Raw genomic sequence first — 24,165 nt, 5'->3', positions numbered from 1 at the left:
ATCGAAGGTCTCGACAATGGTTATTCAGCGGTAAAAAGTCTGGCAAAAACCGACGTCAGATAAAGAAGTTATGAATTTTTAAAGAAATTCCTTAATCACGTCATTTTAGTAAATAAATAATAAAAATAATTTCGAAATTTGCCGACGGAATCTAAACGAAAGTTGTAGATCGTAGTCTCACCTTTGCGGGGACATACAGAACGTCGAAAACGGAGTTCGTATGAAGGAGATATGAATTTTTGAAGTTTGATAAATAATTTATATATAATTTTTATTGAAAACTTCGGTATTATCCGAAGTCTGAGTCACGCACGTACGCCCCGCGTACACGAGTACGCCCAGCGTACTCGAGGCCACGGCCTCGGATCGTCCACGTCACCCCTATGCGAGCCTACCCCCCCGTCCCATCCGAAGTGCGAGGCAGTCGAGGACTCGGTCATGCGTGACGTACGCGTACGCCTCGCGTACAAGCGTACGCCCCACATACCGAGGCGGTTCCAGCCTCTTATAAATAAGATGCGAGGGTTCCCGGAAATTTTGCTCATTCTCTCTCACTTTTCTTGCATTTTACCTCGTTTTCCGTGCCCGCACTACCCCGAAGCCCTGATCATTTTACTCCAAGTCCCGAAGGTCGATTTTACTCCCGAGATTCCCAAGAATCCCGAGAATAATCCGTTTCCCAAGACGAAACTCTGCCCGGTTTTCCATCTCGCTATCTTCAAACTTTCAAGTGAGTTCATACCCCTTAATTAACCCTTTTTAAATATTCTAAACGCTTTTATATGCTTTTATGGGGGGGGGGGGGGGGAATACAAGTGAACACACGACTATTATCGGGTGTTATATATAAAGATTTTTATACACTGTTATTAAGAGGAATCACGTGTGATTTATAAACTTTATAGGGAACGCCCGTATACAAAATATATTACAATAGCATTCTATCTTTAAAACTATAAATGGTCGTAATGCATGTGTCAACTAAACATTTCTTAAATTTAAAATATATGGTGTCTATCTTAGACTCTACAAAAATCTGTGCTTTCATAACAAGTGATTTCTTTTCTATATATTCAAAAACAAACGAGGCACACTTTTAGAAAACTATAATAGGTATAGTTTCATGAGGATATTGCTAACTTTTACATACTAGAAACACGATTTTCAAGAAATTACTTTCATGTACAATAACAAACGAACATTTCAACACGTAAATCTGTTTTTATACTACGGTTCTGTGAGACATTTACTTCACGTACGTTCGAGTACACATTTCAAGTCCTGTATTATATACCAGAATCCCTTGGAGGGGGAGCATGGTGTTTGTGTATAGATCTATACGGGCTTGACAACCCGTGCCGGCCCTGACTGTTAGCTACAGTCCACCGTTTGGGGTGACAAACGTCATAACATTCCAACGCTTGAAGAACGTTGTGTATAGGCATCACAAGTCAATAGTATGGTTATAAAGCTCACAGGGAGTATTAAAAATACATTGATTTATGAGGTTTTCAACATATTGTTTACTCTTACACTTACATACATTTTGGAAACAAACTTTGGTCTGGAAGGAAGACTACTTTTATACTAGTAGAAAATACAGGATTTTCTAAACACAAACAAACAAAGACAAGATATTTCATTTCATACAAACATTGTCATTAAATACTTATGAAACTCACCAGCTTAAATGCTGATCTACTCTTTCAAAATTACTTGTATGTCCCAGGGATTCAGTAACTATAGGTATCATTATGCTTTTGATGAAGAGATGCTGCGGCGCCGGTTTAAATCTCCTATTTTTGACATCATATTTGTAATTGGTTTTGAACATGTAACTTTTGACAGATGTAAAGTTTCAATTATATATATATATATATATATATATATATATATATATATATACATATATATATATATATATATATATATATGATGGTTGTATTGCTTTCTTTACTATGTATTCATTTGTTACGCTACCACATGAAGTCATCCACCCCCGAACGTTTCCGCCGTTCAGGTTTGGGGGTGTGACAAGATGTGATGTCTTTCACTCAAAGTACTTTCTTTGAACATCCTTTTGCATAAAAGTTTCTAATCTAGACATTGATTCTCAATATCCAACTCCCAATATGGAAAAATTTCCATACTTACCATATGACAACTTATTCTCAATAATAATGTCGATATGGTCCATCCAATATCTTGCTTCCAACTACTCACAAGCGACCAATCCTTGGCGAACTTTGGATTGTCCTTTGATAGTTGTTTAATTATCTTAGTCAAAACCGATTCTCGTCCTTTTTCCCTCTAAATGCGCTAAACATTTGGAAAATTTTAGAATGGTCGAATATTATAGCATTTGCAATCGATCCTATACCCGAAGCGTATGGGACACGATCCATAATGTCTTACATAAAGATTTGATACTTTATCAATCTTCTACCATAATATTTTATGTGCTACGTTCTCAAAATTCAAACTATGAAGAGGAATGCCATAATCATAATCAAAATTTGAGAACACACTATTTATCATTGACTAAATTTATTGACAATTCACAACCTAAGCCTTTAGATTTGAAATGAAGCATAACATTCTCTCCCTTAATTATAGCAAAACAACTATTCAACCTTTACAACTTTGCAAAGTATGACCCTTGTTTTCTATAATTAATATGCTAACTTGCAATACTTGCCTTAATAATCATACAAGCATAACTTTTATGCCCCCACTATCACGATGATTATTGCAAGTATAACACTTATACTCCCACTAGCTTTGACATGTATTCGGAAATAAGCTGAACTTTCAGATTTCTAATACTAGATGCTTCGATAAGCCTTTATCTAAGCTTCTTAAACTTATACACCTTTGCCTTAGATAGCTCATATGTGTGTCTAAATAATTCAGACTAATTGCCAAACCTCGCAATTCGAATCATGGAAAGGGATACCGTAACCATAATCAAATTCGAGAATGCAATTTCACAATCACTATCTTCTTAAAATATTTCTTAGTGAAAGCATTTCCTCACAGTCATTTTCATGAAGGAGGGAATCTTATGACACTTAGATTTTAATGGTATATGTGTTCCTATCCATGTGAATTTGTCAAAACCAAGGTTTACGACAAATTCAGACTCATATGGACCGAACTTTCTTAATCTTGATTTCTTGTCTTATGGTAGTACAGCTGCCCACCATGTCTTCCAAGTAGTTAAGCAGCTCACCTTTTCCTATCAATGTACTTTTCATTGATCAAGGTCCTTGCCTTTTATGCATTCAAATGATAACTCATAGAACTCACATGCATAATTAACTCAATTGGAATGGCACAGAAACAAAATAGTGTCAACACGATAGGTTGTAAACCTCAACTCGTGTGCTAGTGATGATCGATAAGGTTTATTTTGATTTAATCTTGAAACCTTCCAAGACCATTAAGACTCCTACTAACTCCTTGACATATAAGATTCTCTTGTCAATAAACATTTCTTGACAAACAAATATTCAAGAGTTAGTGTAGTTTTTATCAAAACACTTCATAAATTGGTCCTAGTTGGTCTTTGTCTTATCCAAGACATCACAACTTTCCACATTTGATGAATGTCATAAACCTTCTTAATACTTATCACTCAATATCACAATCTTAACTCTAAGACTTGTTTTTGGAACGAAGTATGATCGACTTCTTGATTTAACCATTTCTTCAATTCTTGATTCCTCTTCTTAGACATTACACTTGTACTAAGACACACTGATCAATTGATATATGGTTCTTAATCATTAAGACCTATCATAAAGCATAAAAGGTACTCTCCTTTCTTCTTAGAATGGAGAAAACTTTTATCTTTCTGCCTACTTGATTCTTCTTATTCGTTCTGCTATTGATTTAAACCTTTTAAATCAAATCAGAATTACACTTAATCTTATAAGTATAATCATATTTACTAAACCTTTAGTAAATTATGACGAATATCTTTTTTACTCTTATGGCGGACTTGATCAATACGCAACTTTGTGTACTCGATCTCCTAGTCCTTCACTTGACGCTTTGTCAATGAATTAGTCTAATTTCCAAATATGAAATTTCTCATTCATCGTGCAACCAAGTAGCATGATTCCAAGTTTATGTCCAATTGAAACTTGGGCGATGAGAAACTTTCCCTATTTGGTAAATTTTCGACATTTCCACAATTAACATAATTAAGAATCAAATCCATTATTGCTAATGTTAGAAACCTTCAAACATCAATTTTCATGCATGCCATTGCAAGGATAAATAAATAATACAAAATCAAAATTTATTTTATTGCGGAAAAAATTTGTCCTTACAATGCAATTCATTGAAAAACTATGCTTAATACATATTTCTAATTCTAACTCTAAGTAGTAGCTCAAGAATCTAATCTTCAAGAAATGCGATTGAAATCCATTTCTTCACGGTTAGATTCTGCTCACTTCTTCCCTTAAGCTTCCTTTCTTTTCTTCAATCCTACAAAACATCAATTGTAATCTTATCACATTATGTATTAAGAATCTAGAATAGAAGCTTAAAAGAGTTAGTCAATGGATTTTACCTAAAGCGGAGCCATACGTTTGACTCTCCCATCTCTTAGATCTCTTAGGTAAATAGGGAAGCTTCGTCTCCAATGCCCTTTCTCTTGGCAATAAAAGCAAATCGACTCTTTTGGAACAGCACATGGAACTACTTCAGATATTGCCTTTATCTTATGATCAAACTCTTCGATCATGGCATGTCCTACGTTGCCATTGCCTATATCCATAGAGGTCTGGAAGGCAGATTCACCAATCAACTTTGCTTTTCCATTGCGCCAAACCATTGCTGATTCAGCAGCAATAAGCATATAATTGAGATCTATAAGGGTCACGTCGTGGTTAATCATATAGTACTCTCTTACGAACTCACTATATGAGTTAGGAAGTGAATGAAGAACCCAATCAACAGCCATCTCTTCACAGACAACGGATCCCAACATTCTTAACCTATCAATGTGTGACTTCATCCCTAGGATGTGTGCACACACCGACTTTCCTTCTTTATGTTTATTTGCCAAAAGGGCTTGAGTGAGTTTGAACTTTTCAAACCTTCGAACTTGTGGGTTAGGGAGAATAATTGGAGGAGGTGGAGGAAGTGAAGCATGATCTCTTTTTCCTCGATCGAATTGTGGAATATCATCTTCATGCGGAATGCTTGTTCCACGGGATTTGGGAAGACCATAGTTGTCATACTTTGACATCTACAAAACGGGAGAAAATGAATTCAAGTTAGTTGATTGATTGAGTCCTTAATAAATCACCCAAATGAGATATTAAGGCTAGGACCCAACACAATATGCTACAACCTAGAAAAGGGATGTCGTAATCTAGTTGCAGAACATTTGAAGGTAAGTGAATGACGATTCACTAATTTCCACCATGAAAAACGAAAAAGAAATTTAAGTTTTAAATATATGAAAACTCCTAGATCCTTTAAGATTCATTGAACATTTCAATGGCATGTTTAAATCTCGATATGCCCCTCTCGTTTGTGACTGGGATGCCGAGGATCACAAAGCGGGTGTGAATAACCATGCAAACTACATGGTGCCCTCACATGTTACAGTCACCTATTCGATGTGCCGGTAAACCACACACGCTCCACCGAACTATGACAAACATTGAGTCACCCTTTGCTACCTTTTCTTAGAACCATTTAGTGTGTCGGTTAACCACACACACTCCACTAACGACTTCGCAAGGGCACAAAGTGTAATTTCATGGAATTGCATCAATTCACTTTTGCCTAAGTAACTAAGATTGGGAATTTGTAAAACATTTAGTTACTTTTGTACTTCATTATACTTATAATGGAAGGTTTTTGTCCTATCCTACCCGTTCGGCTAACGACCCTCCACTAGTCAAGAGTGCGGTGGGTAAGAGTGGATACCCATTCAATCGCCATTTTATAGGCAATTTCCTTAAACACCCCTTATAGACCAGCTTCGTGAATGAGGCCTACTAACGGTAAGTCTGACTTTTACTCATACATATATATAATGTTAGACTTTTAATGTTATATATAGTATAGGGTGTATTTTATCCTTTTAAAATACTAGGAGGTCAAATTTAACAATTATACTTTTAATTCAATTAAATTGTAAACCTAAACCTTTATGGATTTATTAAACCTCTTTTAATTATACACCTTAATTAGTTAATAAAACCATAAGGGTGTGATTTGAACTTTTTCAAAACAATATTAGGGTTTTAGAATTTAACATTCCTTAATTAGACTTTTAATCAACATTTAAATTCCAAAACTTGAGGGCAAGTTTTGAAACATTTCAAAACATTAGGTTTAGAATTTAAATATACATCAAAATTAAACTTTTAATCAAAATTTAAATTCCAAAACTTGAGGGCAAGTTTCGAAACCTTTTCAAAACATTAGGGTTTCAATTATTTAAATTTCAAAACAAAACTTTTGAGTTCAAATTTAAACTATAAAACCTAAGGGGAAAATTGAAACTTTTCATAACACAAGGATCAAATAACAAATAATATAAATTAAACAATTAATTTTGTAACTATCTATATTTGACCTAATTTCAATTTCTTGCAAAATAAGTTACCCAATTAATACAAATAATCAACTTTAATCATATAAGGAAGTTATTATCTAATCAATTGGTAATTATCTTTTGTTTTATCAAGAATATACTCATATATATCATAAAATTCGGATACTAAAGACCCAAAATAGTTAAGGCAAGTATCCAAGACAAAAACAGCAAGAAATCCCGAAACTGGCTCATTCTGACACTCAAACTTGCCGAGTACCTCACTGTACTCGCCGAGTTGAGGCCTACTCGCCGAGTACACTGTGGTACTCGCCGAGTTCATCAGCCAGAAAGGCCAAAAATCGATTTTACAACTTGAATAAACACACAATGCATCAATACAATAGAAACCAATCAAGGCTCTGATACCACTGATGGGTTTTCGCTATAAGAACATCCTATGTGCTCATACAAACCCTAATGCTTGGATCTAGGTTTCTCTATTATACATGCAAGTTATCCAAGACTATAAACCCTAAATCTAGCATATGATAATCAATATAACATATAAATAAGGGTTTAGATCATACCTTGATTGTTATGTAGCAATAACAATCCCAAATCTCCTTGTAATGAATTTAGAAAGCTTAGAGTCACAAATGTCACTCCTCTAATGGTTCACAAACACCAAGAGCAAGAGGATGAAGAGGAGAGAGGATGGAGGTTGCCCAAAAACGTGTGAAACCATAGAAGATTAGTTCACCACGTTTTTTTGAGTATAAGGGTTCTATATATAGTGAGGCTACTAGGGTTATCTAACAAGAAAACCCTAATTTGGATGCTTAAGCCCTAAGCAACCCATGGACTCCTTTCCTTAAAGGCCTTGGACGATTTCCAATGGGTTTCCCCATAGAATTCGTCCAACCTTATAATATAAGGCAATCCATAGCCCAATTGCAATTATCTTATAATTACAATTCCAGTCCCTTAAGTTTAATTAATCTCCTTTAGTCACAAAATTAATTCTTATTAATTTTTGACTAATATTAATTAAACAATATGATTTCTCCTTTAATATATTATTCTCATAATATATTAATAAATCATATTTAATCCTTTCTCTCCATAATTCATCCTATCAAGTTGCTTTGGTGAAGGCAACCCAAAACGACCATGCACCATCGGGTCAAGTACATACCAAAATAGTTATGGACTTAGACACTAATCCAACAACTCTCGCACCACTGCTGCATCATCGAATGTCGTCTTACCCTTATCCCGGGTATCCATCACATATGCGACATAACCTACGCAACCCTGCTGGAAGTAGTGCCTCGCTCTCGCTGCTAAACAGAGAATCGGTCTGCGCTGTGGCCTCTCGCCCTGTATCACTAACTCTCCCCCACTGGGAGTGTGAACCCTCACTAACTGCAGCTTACAATCAATCACCGCCCTATTGGGGATCAACCAATCCATACCCACTATGACCTTATTCCCTCGCAGTGGAATAGGGACCAAATCCACTGAAAACTGCTCATTAAATAACTGAAGTGATCACTCCCTATGAATCCTCGCGGCCCTGACGGTCCTGTCGTCTACTATCTCGACCTCAAGAGGACAATCCAGCTCCCCGGGAGCTCTGCTAAACCTCTTACTAAGTGCAAGAGAGACAAACGATCGGGTAGCCCCCGAATCAAATAACACTTAAGTTGAAATGCCGTTCACTAAGAACGACCCTATACGCAAACATATAATATTAGAAACAATCGATAATAAATGCAAAGATAAAAGGAAAACCTCTGCTGTCATCTGAAAAGCTCTACCCTTCGCCACTGGTGCCTCGGCCCGACCCTGACGACCGTCTGTAATCCTCAAAGTAGCAGGGGCAGGTGCTGACACCTTCCCTGCTGCAGCTAAACTCAGACACTCGGACTTTTTATGTCCCCTCTGATTGCAATGGAAGCAAATCAGATCTAATGTTGCGGTGGCGGTGGCGATGGTGGAAGCTGTACAATCTCTGCTCATATGCCCAGTTCGACCGCACTTGTAGCAGTCAGAACTCCCTGCCTTCCACGCCCCATCATGCAACCTCCCACACTTGCCACACCGGCTGTGGCTCTGCTGACATATGATCCGAAACCTTGAGCTTTTTGCCCGAACTCCCTGTACCCGAATCCACCTCTGGCTTCCTCTTCTTCTCCATCTCAAGATCAATCTCCCTCTCACGAGCCCTCGCAATCATGTCGTCCAGTGTCTTACAGCTAGACCGGCTCACAAACTGACAGATATCACTCCGCAACATCTCATGATAATGGGCCTTCTTCATTTCCTCATCAGCTGCATACTGAGGAACAAAAAGGGCCCTTTCTCTGAACTTGGTAGTAATCTCCGCCACCGTCTCTGTAGTCTGGGTGTGGTCCTGAAACTCCCTAGCTAACTGCTGCACCTCAATGACCAGTGCAAACTCGGTTCTGAATCTGGTGGTGAAATCTGCCCAATGCGTCATCTCCCATGGCATGTCCGACCTCCTCCCACCAATCTCGTGCCTTGTCCTTCAGAAGACACGACGCTAATCTGACCTAGTCCCCCTCGGGACATCTGCTAGTGAGGAATGTGTTGGCCACATCCGCCAACCATCTGGTACTCACAATGGGGTATCGGGCCCCATGGTAGTCTGGAGCTCCACATGCCCGGTACTCCCTGAAGGTGAGCGTGCGCGATCCCATCATGGTCGCCACCTCAGCACGGAAGGTACTCAATCTCTCATCCATAAGCTCCAGGATACCCTCCTTGATCGAACCAAAGATCACAGGAGTCTGCTCAAGTATGATGTGGGTGATCTCTGAGGAGAGAAACTTCCTTGTCTGCTCGTCTAGATGCTCGACCCCCGAGCCTGATCCTGATCCCCTCCAGAACTGCCGGCTGCTGGCCTAGGATGCAATACCACCATTCTGAAATACAAATCATGACAAACGTCAAGAAAACTGATATATCTTGAGGGATCGCTATTACTACAAGTTTCCTGGTCTCATCCCAACCTTCCTTGGTTCGAGTACGGATCCTCTGCTTTCAGTAGTACGTGCCCATACTACCTTCCACATCTATCTGTACCTCAAGAATTGCCTTGACTCCACCAAGTCATTTCTTGGTAGGGCAAGCCTAGGATGAGAGTAGCAGAGATCAGTAGCAGTAGAAATGACTTGGTGGAGTCAAGGCAATTCTTGAGGAAACCTCTGACTCTACCCAAACCAGTCCTCAGCTGCTGAAGGCCTCTTTGTAATGCCAATTAGCCACAACATGGATACCATCACATGCAATGAGGCTCAGATAATCCTTCGAGTAAGGGACTCATCCCTACAATGGTTAGGACTCAAACAAGAGCTATGCAATAGGGTCAAATCCAATCCTCTAAGTTTATCCAACCCTGATTGCATGTGACTTAACGTATCCACCTAATAACTAACTCCCATCACTCCGAGTCCCACAAAGCACAAAGCAAGCAGCATTCAGACAAAGGAAACTACTCAAGCAGATCTATTCTCATAACAAGAAACTGTACTAGCATACAATGCTAAGCTCATATTATCAGGCATAACCTAAACATGCTATCCTACTACTGTCTACTCAATACTAGCATGTAATTCTCATAAAGCTGAAGCACATAAAGCAGGCACATAAGGCATCCTCCTAGATCCTTAGTTCTATTCTAGCATGTTGTTCTACTGAAACTAAAACTGATAATCATAACATAAACTTGTATGGGTAATGTGGGAGTACTTACTTGAGCTCGGCTGATCGCATGCACCACACCCTTATCTCTTTTTCAAAAATCTTTTTCTTTCTAAGTTCTTTTTCAGAAATTCTTTCGAAAACATTTTTCTTTTGGAAATCTTTTTACCATTTCCTTAGTTTGAGTCCAGACACAACTGAAAGTGTATCCGAATCCCTTAAACCAAGGCTCTGATACCAACTTGAAACGCCCCAAAATACGACCCAAAAAATTTTGTTTTTGTAATACCAAAAACCACATCATCGATGATATATATATTAAAAACCATACGTCCTGAATCTCAGAAGTTATAAAAAATGTATCTAATGCAAAACTGTATCAATCATATATAAATATCTAAGTAAAACCCCCAGGATAAAAGCTGAAGCTGTGGTGTGTGCGATGCCATCATCCCGAGCTCTTCCCCTTGCTAGCGGAAGTACCTGAAACCAAAACTGAAACTGTAAGCACGAAGCTTAGTGAGCTCCCCCAAACTACCACATACCATACAAAACATAAAAGCAACTACTGGGCCTAGCCCACTGCATCAGACCGAGTCCAGAAACTGCATCGGACCGAAGTCCAGAACTAACTGGGGCCTTGCCCCCTGCATCAGACCGAAGTCCGGAACTGACTGAACAGAGCATAACACAGCAATTTCCATAAGAACACTCAATCAAATACTTATACCTATACTGAGAGTAAAATGACTATTTTACTCCTGGTCAAATTCAACACTCCGGTCAAAGTCAACATACAGTTGACCTGACTCGCCGAGTTGGACCACCAACTCATCGAGTCCCTGCTCTCCTTTCTAACTTCCTGAACGCTACAACTCGTCGAGTTTGGCATAGACTCGACGAGTTCCTCTTCAATGCTTATAACCAGTCTATCTTCATCTGACTCGCCGAGTTGTATGAACAACCCGTCGAGTTCTCCTTCAACATAAGAACACTCTGGTCTGCGACTCGCCGAGTTGTATGAACAACTTGTCGATTCTGTTCTTGAGGCAAGAAGGTTGCGTGGGACTTGCCGAGTTAGGGCATTGACTCGCCGAGTCTCCCCATTACTGAGTCTGCCCTCCGACTCACTGAGTCCACCTCTAACTAACTGGCTCCACATGCAATAACTCAAAAGGGGAAAAAACCGAGGACTCGCGCATCGAATCGTCGAGTCTGAAGAACAACTCACCGAGTCGCTTGCATGCTAACACTATACAGTCGATTTAATCGATTCCAGCGCATTCAACTCATAGATCTGGGTTCCTAGGGTTGGTTTTACACGTAAAGTTTCCAACTTTACGTGCATGCATGCATATACAAAGGTTTAAAGGCTCCAAATGAGCTAAAAGAGTAGATCTTGGGCTTGTACACGAATTAGGCTCCATAAAGGTAATAGATCTGAGCTTCTAGAGCTCAAACATGGCTAGATCTTATGTCAATCAATCTCTATATGATTTCTACTCATTAATAAGCCAAGAAAAGTCCCAAGATGACTTTATTGAGGTATCAAAGGGATTCAAACATGGAAACAGAAGAGGGTCGAGATATACCTCACAAAGCTCTGTAGTGGATGCAAGATCTTGGATCTCCTTGTTCTCCTTTGGATCTACCTTTCTTCTTCTCTCCACAACTTCAAGGTTCACAAACACACTCAAAAGTTACAAGGAATGCTAGGGTTTTCGTGAGGAGTATTCTGGGAGTGATGGAGGCTGTCTAAAACCTCATTAAGTTGTTTAAATAGGGTGCAATCCCTTTAGATTAGGGTTTCATCCAGATTGGCGGACTCTCCGAGTCCAAGAATATGGACTCGTCGAGTCGCTTACTTAAACGTGCTCGAAATCCCATCTCTACTCGACGAGTCGGGCTACTAACTCGTCGAGTTCCTTGTGAAAACTGAATGTTACATATTTAAATTACATACCAAAAATTGGGGCGTTACAGTATTGTGGTGGTTAAGTGGAAGACTGAGCTCTTGTTGTTCTTGACTAGTTAGGCCACCTCTTGTTCTACTTTTAGTTAAAGGTGCAAAGAAAACAAAGAAAATATTCTAACGGGTCCCGAAAGTGGTTGTTTTCACAAACCATTTCTTGCATGCAAGGGTTTACTCAAGAATTGTTGTTTGATCTCAACGAAGACGAGTGATCATGATATCTCATTTATTTTTATAACGTGTCACTTTTCTGAAAGTTGTGGCTGTTGCAGAAATTAAAATATTAGGAAGCCTCCAATTGAATTAGTTGGGAAAAGGAAATTAAAATAAGTAAAAGGGACATATTCCAATAAAATTACGCCCAATGTAGAATGAGTTACACCGAGCGTACTCAACAATTGATCGCGACTGAATTATTCTAGGAGTGGTAACTAAGCCCAGCGTACGATTAATATACGCTTAGCGTAATGACGCGGAACACGTACGACTGAATTACGCCCAGCGTAAGTCGGTGTCAGGTAATATACTAACCCTTTGACTTTTTGTTCTTCCCTCTTTCAACTTCCTTTCCTCCTACGTTGCGACAGCCGATTACTTCCGCAAAGCCCCGGATTTTCTTCTTTCCTATAGAAATCATCAACAAGGTATGATATTCGGTTACTCAATGTCTTTAAATTTGTGTTTAATTCTGTGAAATTGCGGTATTATGTCTAAATCGAAATCTAGGGTTTATACACTTCATCAATTGGGGCCGATTTTACATGGATTTGTGCTAGCTTATGTCTTAATAGACCGATTTCGATCAATGGACTAAACCCTTAGACTTAATTTGGCCTTAATCCCGTGCAATAACCTTCGATTTGAGCATCTGGACGTACACATTATGTATAAGTCATATTTTGACTGCCTTGTATACCCTGTATTTTGACTACCTTGTGTATTTCCTACGTATAGATTTTGGTTTCAGGCCTCTAATCGAACAGAGAACAGATTCAACCATTTGGTGTTGTTTTTGTTTTGTTTTTCTTATTTTTGGCAGATTATGGCTCGTAGAAATCAAAGAACGAACCCACCCGAGGACGTAACCGATCACCGTTCCATGTAACTCCCACAAACCTTGAATAATGAAACTTGGGGAAAATATGTGAACAATTTGAGTTTGCTGCTTACTAAGGAGATTGACATTGCACCTTCATTCGATTGGGGATTGGCGTCCCAAACTGGACTTGACGAGCTTATCCGGAATTTTCTGCAATACACCCACTTGGACGCGAGTGGTGTGCCTTTGTTTGTATGCCGAGGTTGGCAAAGATTGTTCAGGATTCAAGAGCTTGTTTATCGGGAATTTTTGCTGGAGTTCTATTCTACAGTTTCCTATGATCCTAAGAAGACACCCGATGACATGGCATCTTTTTCCTTTCGACTTGGTGGTGTGAGTCAAGAATGCAGAGCGATTGATCTTGCCACTAGAGTTGGGATTTATACTGCAGACTTGATGAGGAGTGTACACTTTCCGGCATTCCTTGTTGATTGTCTTACGGGTCGGCCGGATGAATACAATGAAAATACTTTTTGGGCCGAGATTACTGGGGGAGTTTACATACCATCTACTACTCGAGGGAAGATGATTCTGTCTACCACTTATAGATTACTACATCGTTTGATTTCTATATCTCTCACGCATCATAAGAATAGTGAGAGAGTGCATTCTATAGATTTATATTTCCTATGGACTCTTGTTACTCCAGGGAGACGCCTGAACCTCCCGGTAGCTTTATCCGCTTACATGGGGAGGAAGGCCAGGGGCATCGAGAGGATAGCCTGATTTGCGGTGGGCACTTCAACACACACTTAGCTCGATCTTATCAGATATTGACGCGGGAGATCACTAGATTGATGGTGTTGCATGATATGAGACCGATGAGTCTACAATTATTGGATTCGATGTGCGTACTCGAGCGGGGTGAGGATGGTGTCTTACGGATACGACCAGATGACGTGGCCGACGAGGAGGGTGCAGTCGAGCCACAACCACAGCGAGTCCAGAGGCGTAGACCTGCTCCTCGAGGAGTGCAGCAGGGACCAGAGCCGGAGATCGATATATGTTACCTTGCTAGGCACATGGAAGAGCGTTTTAATATAGTGGAGAGTAGACAGCAGTGGTATGGGGATGCGTTGACCGCATTCTTTTCCCATCAGGGTTTTCAGTACCTGGTTCCTTTTCCTCCACCATACCAGCCACAACAGGATGGAGTCGGCACATCTGGGACATAGCAGCACGATGACGAGGATGACGAGTGACTTAGTTTATCCTTTTTATTTTTATTTTCATGTTATTTTTAGTCTATTTTGCGTTGCTTAGAATTAGTATTAGTATTTTTATTTTGGTATGTATTTAGTTTAAATTAGGATGTAATATTTTTGTTTTTAATTTTGTTTTCCGTGTTGATGCTCTTTGATTGTTTTAGATCTTTGTAGATTTTTCGCCCTTAGAAAGCTGGCAGTAAGTTCAGCAGCTAGGTCCGACTGTTGCGAGAGAGAAAGCCGTGTGAGAGTATGAAGTTTATATTCAAACTCGGTTCTGAATCTGGTGGTGAAATCTACCATATTTTGATTCATGTGGTATGGATGAGCTGTTCCCACACCATAGAGTTTTATTTTGACACGAGATAGAAGTATCATCCCGGCTGCCACGAAATAGTTGACACTTTCCTATGTTGTGGGGGAGTTTTTCATCACGAGAGGAGGATGCCATTCTTGACATGACGACGTCACCAACAATTTTCATATAGTGGCCATGTTTAGATTTCACATCACTCGACGAGACGACGTGGTTGACACTTTTCCCACGTCATGGTCACTACATATTGCATTTATTTGCAATCGTTTGCACCACATTTTAGAAGTCAACGTTCTTGATTTATTTTTCCGGCAAATTCAGAAGCAACAATTCCAGTTTCCAGTTTTCCAGCACATTTATGGAGCAACTTTTAGCAGCCCCATTCGATCTCGCCACAACTACCATAAGGGAGTCTGTTTCTTTTTCTTTTTTTATTATTTGTATGTTCTTAATTAGTTTTAGCATACAATGAGGACATTGTATGAAATAAGTGTGGGGTAGGGGTCAAATAAGAAAATTAAAAATTGCTAGATTTAGAAATTTTAAAATTTAAAATTTTTTAAAAAACTTGAAAAATAGTTTAATTTAGGAGAATCTAGTGATAATTTAAAATTTTGCTAATATGATGAGAACTCAAATGTTTAGTTGAGCCTATATATGTTATAGTGCATTTGTGGCCCCTTTTATTCTAGTGAAATCATGTGACAAAAACACAAACTCGCTTAGTTTGAGGGATGCCATATATTTAGCAGCCTGTACCTGAAATGTATCCAGGAAAGTTTATGTAGTCATTGCACTTAGACTAATGCTTTAACCAATAAGGGTTGAAGTTAAGCGCCCATGCTTAAGCTTGTAGGTTTTTGAGTGAAAAAAAGAAAAAAAAAAGAGCGGGTACATGTAAAAAAAGAGAAATTACCAAAAAGTGAAAAAGTTGAAGAATTTTTGGAGCTATAGAAGTATCAAAATTTGAAGATCAAAGATCAACAATTCTGAAGTATCAAAAGTTGAAGATACCAAAAATTACACAAAGATGGTGACTTCAAAGAAAGTCAAGATCAAATATCAAAGAAGTGAATAATTCAAGAGCTTCATATTGTGGTATCTAAAAAGTTGTAATTCTCTAGTTTATGTATTGTAACAACGCAAATTTTCAAAATAATTTTTCATTTTTCAAAACACAAAACATATATATCATATCCAAAACCGAGAACCCCTTAGGACAATCCCTCGCGAAATGTCCTTCCTTCCCACATTTGTAGCACACCCCAACCCTGCATGACCCATCATGGCTCTTGTTGCACTTCCCACAAGTGCGGCCCCTCAAACTACCCGTCCTCGAATCAGCGGGCTTCGCCCGCTTGGCAGCCGACTGCGACTGTGCCAGTCGCCGATCACCCCTCTGTGACTCAGTCTCCTCCCTCACCTGTATCTCAAGCTCAATCTCCCTCTTCCGGGCATTTTCTTGGAGCTCAGCAAATGTCCGGTAAGTCGAGTTCGCCACGAACTCACGGATATCCCTCCTCAGTATACTCAGATAACGGCTCATGCGAGCCTGCTTAGTGGACACCTGCTCTGGGCAAAACAATGCCCGCTCATGGAACATCCTCGTAATCACTGTCACCGACTCAGTCCCCTGCTTGAGGGTCAGAAGCTCCTAGGCTAAACGTTCCCTCTCAACCGGGGGAACATACTCATCACAAAACATCGCAGTAAACCTCTCCCAGGTCACTGCTGTCAGGTCAGCTGTCGAATAGTCCGCAGTCACAAATTTCCACCATTCCTTCGCCCCCAAGTGAAGCTGGTTGAGGGCAAACCGAACCCTCAAGTGCTCCGGACATGAGTACGTATAGAAACACCCCTCAATATCTGAAATCCATCTCATCGCAGCGATCGGATCTTGCGTACCATCGAACTCTGGTGGTTTCGTGTTGCTGAACTCCCGGTACAGCAACGAATCACCACCCTGGGGCCTCGCAGCAGCAACAGATGTTGTGGCCGCAGCAACAACAGCATCAGTCAAAGCAGCATAACGCTCATCAAACGTCTCAATCAGTGTGGTCTTGATAGACCCAAACATCTCTGGAATCTCAGCTCTGATGGCAGCAGCCACCTCCTCATGGATGATCCGACGGATCTCCTCATCACTCGTCCCACTGCTCTCTGCAGTATGGCGCGTCCCAACCATGATCAACCTCTGAAATACAACATAAGAAATATTAGGGACACTCTCAAGTATACTCACACTCGATAACTCAATCCTCCTTAACTTCTGGTACCCCAAGGATTCTTACTTGGACTGTGCACCAATCCGGTGTCTTTAGTGGTACGGGCCCAATACTACCGTCCACACCAAATCAATATACACCCCAAGTCCTCCTCCTAGGATCCCAAGTCGTAAGTACTCTACTCTCGCTATGCATTAGCTACTCTCAGTAGACCTCTAATGAGCTCCTCGCTGCTACCTACTGACTCTCAAAGTATCTTTATAGTAGCAGTAATCTCCTAGGCTAAGGCATCACAAATCAGGCCACTCTAGTCCTAATAGGAGTACCTATCCTCTCTAGCATGCATATCATAATATCTCATAACTCATAACACATAATGTAAGGGTATTTTGGGGATTCACCGTTCGGGCGCTGGCTGACCGTACACACCTTCCACTCTGCTTGCTTCCAAAAACCTCTTTTTCTTTTTAGAAAATTTTAGTTTTATTTGGAAATTTTTCTCAAATCCTCGGTTTGAGTTCAAATACGCCCGAAGATGCATCCGAATCCCTCAAACCAAGGCTCTGATACCAACTTGTAACAACGCAAATTTTCAAAATAATCTTTCATTTTTCAAAACACAAAATATATATCATATCCAAAATCTCATGTCCATAACAATAATGTTATCAAAATAAATCCCAAGATCTCTTTAAAATAACTCTATCGGTGTGTGTGTGTGTGTGTACGCGTCAAGCCGTCGCCTTCCCACTGTCCTCGTTAGTACCTGAGACATCAAACACAACAACTATAAGCATAAATGCTTAGTGAGTTCCCCAAAATACCACATACCATAAATACGCCACTCAAGGCTACATTCGACCTTCCGGTCTCGATGTCTCGGCGAGACCCTCCAGTCCCGTAGCTCGTTGGACCCTCCGGTCCGGTCATATCGTTGGACCCTCCGGTCCGGTCTATACAATCATACAGCATACATATAGCACATAGCATGTAATCTCACACATAGCACATAATCTCATACATAGCACATAAGACCCTCTGGTCAACTCATAGTACCACTCAAGGTAACGTATAGTGAGAAGACTCACCTCGTGTATCTCTGTAACTCGAAAACCTCGGAAATCACTAGTGCTCGACCTCCTGAGCTATCGTCCTCCTATAACACAAGCATATCTCTAATTAATGCTATCCCAACTCTGGTTGACTAATACTACTAAGTCAACACCTAGTCAACTCTGGTCAACGGTCAACGGTCAATGGTCAACCCGACTCGCCGAGTCTGGCTTAGACTCGCCAAGTCCCTACAGGGACCCAATTCCTCTGAATCCCTTCCAACTCACCGAGTCACTCATCCGACTCGGTTACTCAACCCCTGGATCGAAAACACGGGACAACCCGCCCCAACTCGTCGAGTTTGCCCATAGACTCGGCGAGTGCATTCCATGCACAACCCCAAACGACCTTCTGAGGTCAGATCTATTCTGATAACCTTTAGATCCAGTCTCCCCAAGCTTATTTACCACCTAAAGTCCAAGTCTTAGTGCTCACTTAGCATCTATTAGCTCATAAATGGTGTTTTAGCCTTAAATACATTGATCCCAAACCAAAACCTCCATGGATGCATCAAAAGCTTGGACAAGGAGATGCTCTGGACCTCTATGGGTCCAGATCCAGAACCCCAACTCGACAAGGGACCAAGAGAATGCTAGATCTAGCCATAAATGGTTGCAATAAACCCTAAATCTACATGAACATCACAATACAGCAAAATGAATCGAAATGGTACCTCAGATGCGATGTTCTAGGCCTCAGATCTTCTGTAAATCCACTCCCCTTGCTTCCTCTTGGCTAGATCTTCCTCTTCCTTGCTAAACAATACCTCCAAGATCAACAATGGCTTCTCCTCTCACTCAAAACGCTCAAAGGCTCTAGGGTTTCACTCTGGGGACCGATAGGAGCAAATGACGGCCATAAGGCCCTTTAAATAGGTCTCAAACCCGAGAAATTAGGGTTTCATTAAACAGCGATGACTCGCCGAGTCCACCTAGGCGACTCATCGAGTCCGATCATTAACCCGGGTGAGAAATCGCGACATCACTCGACAAGTCTACGCGCCAACTCGCCGAGTTCCTCCACAAATTTGAAATAAAATGAATAAAATAATATACATGGGAATCCGGGTGTTACATGTATGCTTGGGTAGCTTTACAAAAATACCTTGAGGTTAGAGAGTTTTCTTAGGATAGATTCGGAGGGTTGAATAAAATGAGCATTGTTCAAAAGAAGTGGGCGAGTGTTTATGAGGATTGTGAGTATTTAGAATTAAGGGGGTCCTTAGGAAAATTTTTAGACACAAATGCATGCGTTGCGGTCTTGGCATAATGGCTGAGTTTAAAATGGATTGTTTTGTGCGATATTGGTAAATTAAAAGTAAGTTTGCTTGGGGGCAACCAAACGCTAAGTGTGGGGTATTTTGATATGTGTATTTTTATACATATTTTTATACATTATATCTTAGTATTTTAGCCTTTATTATTCTTATTTAGAACTAAAAGGTACTTATAATGCTTTGAATTATAATTTACAACTATTAGTTGTCGATAGAGCGGACGAGAAAAGATTGGAGCGGAAATCGGGCTTAGAAGCTAAAAGAAAGAAAATATGTTGAAGACTGTCATTACGCCCAACGTAATACAAGCTACGCCAAGCGTAATGCTGAAATATGGACTACGCCCCACGTAAATATCATTACGCCCAGCGTAGTGAGCTGGTGTCCCGAAGTATGGATCGCAATGGAATTCCTTGTACGCCCAGTGTAATTCGACCTACGTCCAGCGTATGTAGGTCGATTCTAAAAGCTATAAATAGAGGATATTGGCCAACCAGAAGGAGATTCCAACTTCTAACTTATTCTAATCGACAATTAACTTCTGCTAAGCAGTTTTGAGGGTCTAGGAGGCGGCCGAAAGGCTATTAAGCTGACAGGAGCAAAGATCGGAAGGATTAGAGAGCGGATTTGTGTTGGTAATCATGTGGTTTGTTAACGTGACCATGCTTATCATTCCACTATGATACTACTATGTTTTTACTTTCTGATTTTGGTGTTAAAACCATTTACTTTGAGTTTATGATTAAATAAAACCTTGATTATTGGATTATTTGCTATATTGGATTGTTTGATTCATGTTTAATTTATCTTGTCAAGCTTGTTAAAAGATCCTTATGTGTTAATGACAATTATTTTCTGTTAGTTGTCAAGTATATTGAGTTGTATGAACATCTGCTTGATTGCTTGTCTCTTATGATTTTGATGACCATCAAGATTATATGTCTAGGAATAACGAATGTGAAACTAGGATTAACTAGGAAATAAGTAAGTTAATGTGTGAGCCTTGTGTGATAAACCATCAACAAGAGGTTAAATTGAATTAGTAATTTGATAAACTATTAATACAAGTCTTGCTTGATACAAACTGAACACTAGGAAGCATGTTAGTTTAATCAGCTGATCATTGTTTGAATTGACTTGTTTGCTAAAGGATTAGTACTAGTGAACACGAATCTAATCGTTTTAGGAATTGGTGAACATGAATAAAGAAATTTGTGTGTGCAATTATCTATGATTTCAAGATGTAATTTGTCTGAACCAAAGTACCTGAAGAGATTTGTCTTCCTGTTAGTTTATTGAGATTTGCTATTTATTTGTTTGTTTGAGATTTAATTTAATAATCATTTCTTTATTACTTTCGTATGTTTTGTAATCTATAATCAAATATTTTAAATTAATTCACTATCGTTCCCCTTATGTTCGACACCCTTGCTTATCAAATCTATACTATACTCGATCGGGTTCACTGCCTGTAAGGTGTGGTTTAGATGCGATAAGTTAGGACTTATAAATAAAAAACAAGTGCATTAAATATACACATCACCTTATATGGAGGAGAAATTACTTGGAAAAGTTCCAAGGAGGAGACAATAGCTGATTCAACTTGCGAATCAGAGTACTTAACAGCAAGCAAAGTGGTGAAGGAGGCGATATGGCTGAAGAACTTTATTGGAGACCTTGGAGTTGTACCAGCTATAAAGGAGCCTATGGAGATTTTCTGTGACAGTAAAAGTGAAGTTGCCTTAGCGAAGGAACCTAAGGATCATGGGATGTCACACCCCCACACCGAATTGGTGCAAACATTCGGGGGTGTTGGACGTCATGTCAAGTATCACAACACATGCAATATAGTAAGCGAAGTACAACAACCATTGCATTAATAGTATAAGTTTTTACATAGGTTACATTTAGTAAACAACATCAAAAGTTACAAAAGATGCAACACGGAACTAAGTTGCCTTCACGAAAACTCCGGGAGTGTACCTGTCGACTGGATTTCCTGAGAATACAAGTTATTTTGAAAGAGAGGATCAGCATTTTAATGCTGGTGAGTTCATAATTATTTTAATGACATTGATATAAATACATGTTTTTCCTCAAAATAATCTCATTAGATGATTGTGATAAAAGTTTATAAAGCATTTGAAATACTTCTAGAAAATCCTATATTTTCTAATAAAAGTAGTCTTCTACCAAGACTCGACTATTTTATGTTTAAAAGGATGAGTTTCTCTACTAAAAGCAGTCTTCTACCAAGACCCGACTGTTTTGTGTAAAAGGAATGAGCAGTCTTCTACCAAGACCCAACTGTTTTTTGCAAAAGGAATGACCAGTCTTCAACCAAGACCCGACTGTTTTGTTTAAAAAGGAATAAGCAGTCTTCTACCAAGACCCGACTGTTTTGTGCAAAAGGAATGAGCAGTCTTCTACCAAGACCCAACTGTTTTGTTTACAAGAGCATTTTTCCCAAATTCTACTATCATTATCAAAATATAGTATTACTAATCGTTTTATGTCAAAAACGTTCCAAGTTTAATGTATTAGGGAAAATATTAGAGTATCGTAGTTTTATATGTAGAAACTACCGTGGCACTAATTACCTTAAGGCCATGAATTATAAGGTAAATGTGAAGATACTTGTAACCATACTGATTGACGAATGTAAACACGACGATTTGTTGGCGTCGAAATAAATGTGACATTTGTCACCCCTTGGCTTGATCGGCCGGGACTGTAGCTAGCAGTCAGGATGTGGGATGGTCTGTCCCGTATAGATCTATACACACAATGCCCACTCTCCCTCCAGGAGACTCTGGTTACCAACTCGATAATGGTGAAATCCACGTCATGAGGATGTATCTCATACTCTAATTGATATATACGTTTCTTTTAACTAAAAATATATGTCTAGATAAAAGATATGATGGTTTTTCTTCATAAAAGTTATTGTTGGTTTCTAAACTATACCTATTATAGTTTACTTGAATTGTTATTTAGGTACCCTTTGCTACCCAAAGGTGCTGAACTGAAGTAATCGTTTTTAATATCTAAACACATATACATAATATATAACTAGGATTTCAATGACATTCAGACAAATAACCGGGTACTCTAAGTCTACAACCAAACAAGGAACAGGAAGTAAAGTGAGTTATCAGTCCTAAGTCCTTCAAATCCTACTTATATAACTATATCTATATAGACATGGGTTTAACAACAATATATGTTTAAAAGACTTTGATAAAAAATTTAGTAATTTAAAAGAGATTTAAAAACAATTTGAAAACCTACAGCTCGATAAAACAATTTAACATACAAAAATCTATTTTATTGACAGTTATTAATCACATGTAATTGATATAACAACTACACAGTTCAACTTGTATCCCCCCCCCCCCCCAATAAAAGTATTTAAAATCATTTCAAAGGTTGATTAAGGGGTATGAACTCACCTGATGTGGTGATTCAAACGGGTATGCGTGAAAGGATGAGAAGCTCCACAAATGAATTTCCAAGACACAAACGGGTCCTAAATGATGTACATGGAAAGTATTTGCATGAATATAGTGTTCATAAGCAACTATCATGCAAGGAAACACCTCACGGGACTGGGAAACACTTTGACCAAGTGTTGGAATCACATGTGATTGATCAAGGGAGAGTTCACGGCCACCTATGGAGCTTAAGGCCATGAGTTTACGGCCAAGGGAGTTTACGGCCGTAAAATCATGGTCAATCATGCCCAAGTGTGTGTTTTAAGGTCCTACAACATCCATTAAGGGTTCAAGCTCAAAGACTTGGACTTAGGAAGGGTTTTTGGCCAAAATGGCACACTTATAGGGGTTTACGGCCATGAGAGATTGCTTGGCCGTAAACTCCTTTTTTGCATTCATTCTTGATGATTTCAAGGTTCTAATCAGGTGTTTCAGCTAGATAACAAGCTAAGGGGAGATTACTTACTATATAGAGGCTTGAAATGGTGATTAAGGTCCAAGAACACTAATGTGTGTTCTTGGTGTTATTGGTGTTTTCTTGAAGATCTAACAAAAGATGATTTCCATGGATGAAATCATGAGATGATACTAGATTAAGAGATGTATCAACAAAACAAAGGAAGAATCACTTATATTTTGGAAGATCGGGAATGGAATCTTGATGATACTTGAGAGAGAAATCAAGTGTTCTTGAGGTGGAATGTAAGAATGAAAGAAAAGTGAAGGGAATGAGAATATAAGGGGGGGAGTTTACGGCCCACCTTGAGTTTACAGCCGTAAACCCAAGTGTTGTGGTCGTGAACTTCTATTTGGTGGTGCATAGGCTTTGATGTTGCTTAATGACTTTAGCAGACATTTCCTAACACTTATTCCTTAAGTGTACTGGGCTAAACTCCTTAGAATGACCTTTATCAAGGCTAGAACTCATTACCAATGAGTCTGACACTAAGTTGAGTTGACTGACTGGGCTTTCAAAGAAAAAAAAATCGGGTTGTCACATCATCCCCCTGTTAGATGGAATTTCGTCCCGAAATTTGAATATTAATGAATACTTCAGGATAGATGCGAAAGATGCGGATACTTCATGCTCTATCTGATCCGCCCATTCCCCTGGGGAATCAGGTCTATACTGATCTCTAACGAACTTTCACTACGAAGTATTGCTTCTTCT

This window comes from Lactuca serriola, chromosome 2 (genome assembly GCF_051521515.1).
Source record: "Lactuca serriola cultivar US96UC23 chromosome 2, Lser_US96UC23_V15, whole genome shotgun sequence".
NCBI classification, from domain to species: domain Eukaryota; kingdom Viridiplantae; phylum Streptophyta; class Magnoliopsida; order Asterales; family Asteraceae; genus Lactuca; species Lactuca serriola.
Note: the sequence above shows the minus strand (reverse complement) of the source record.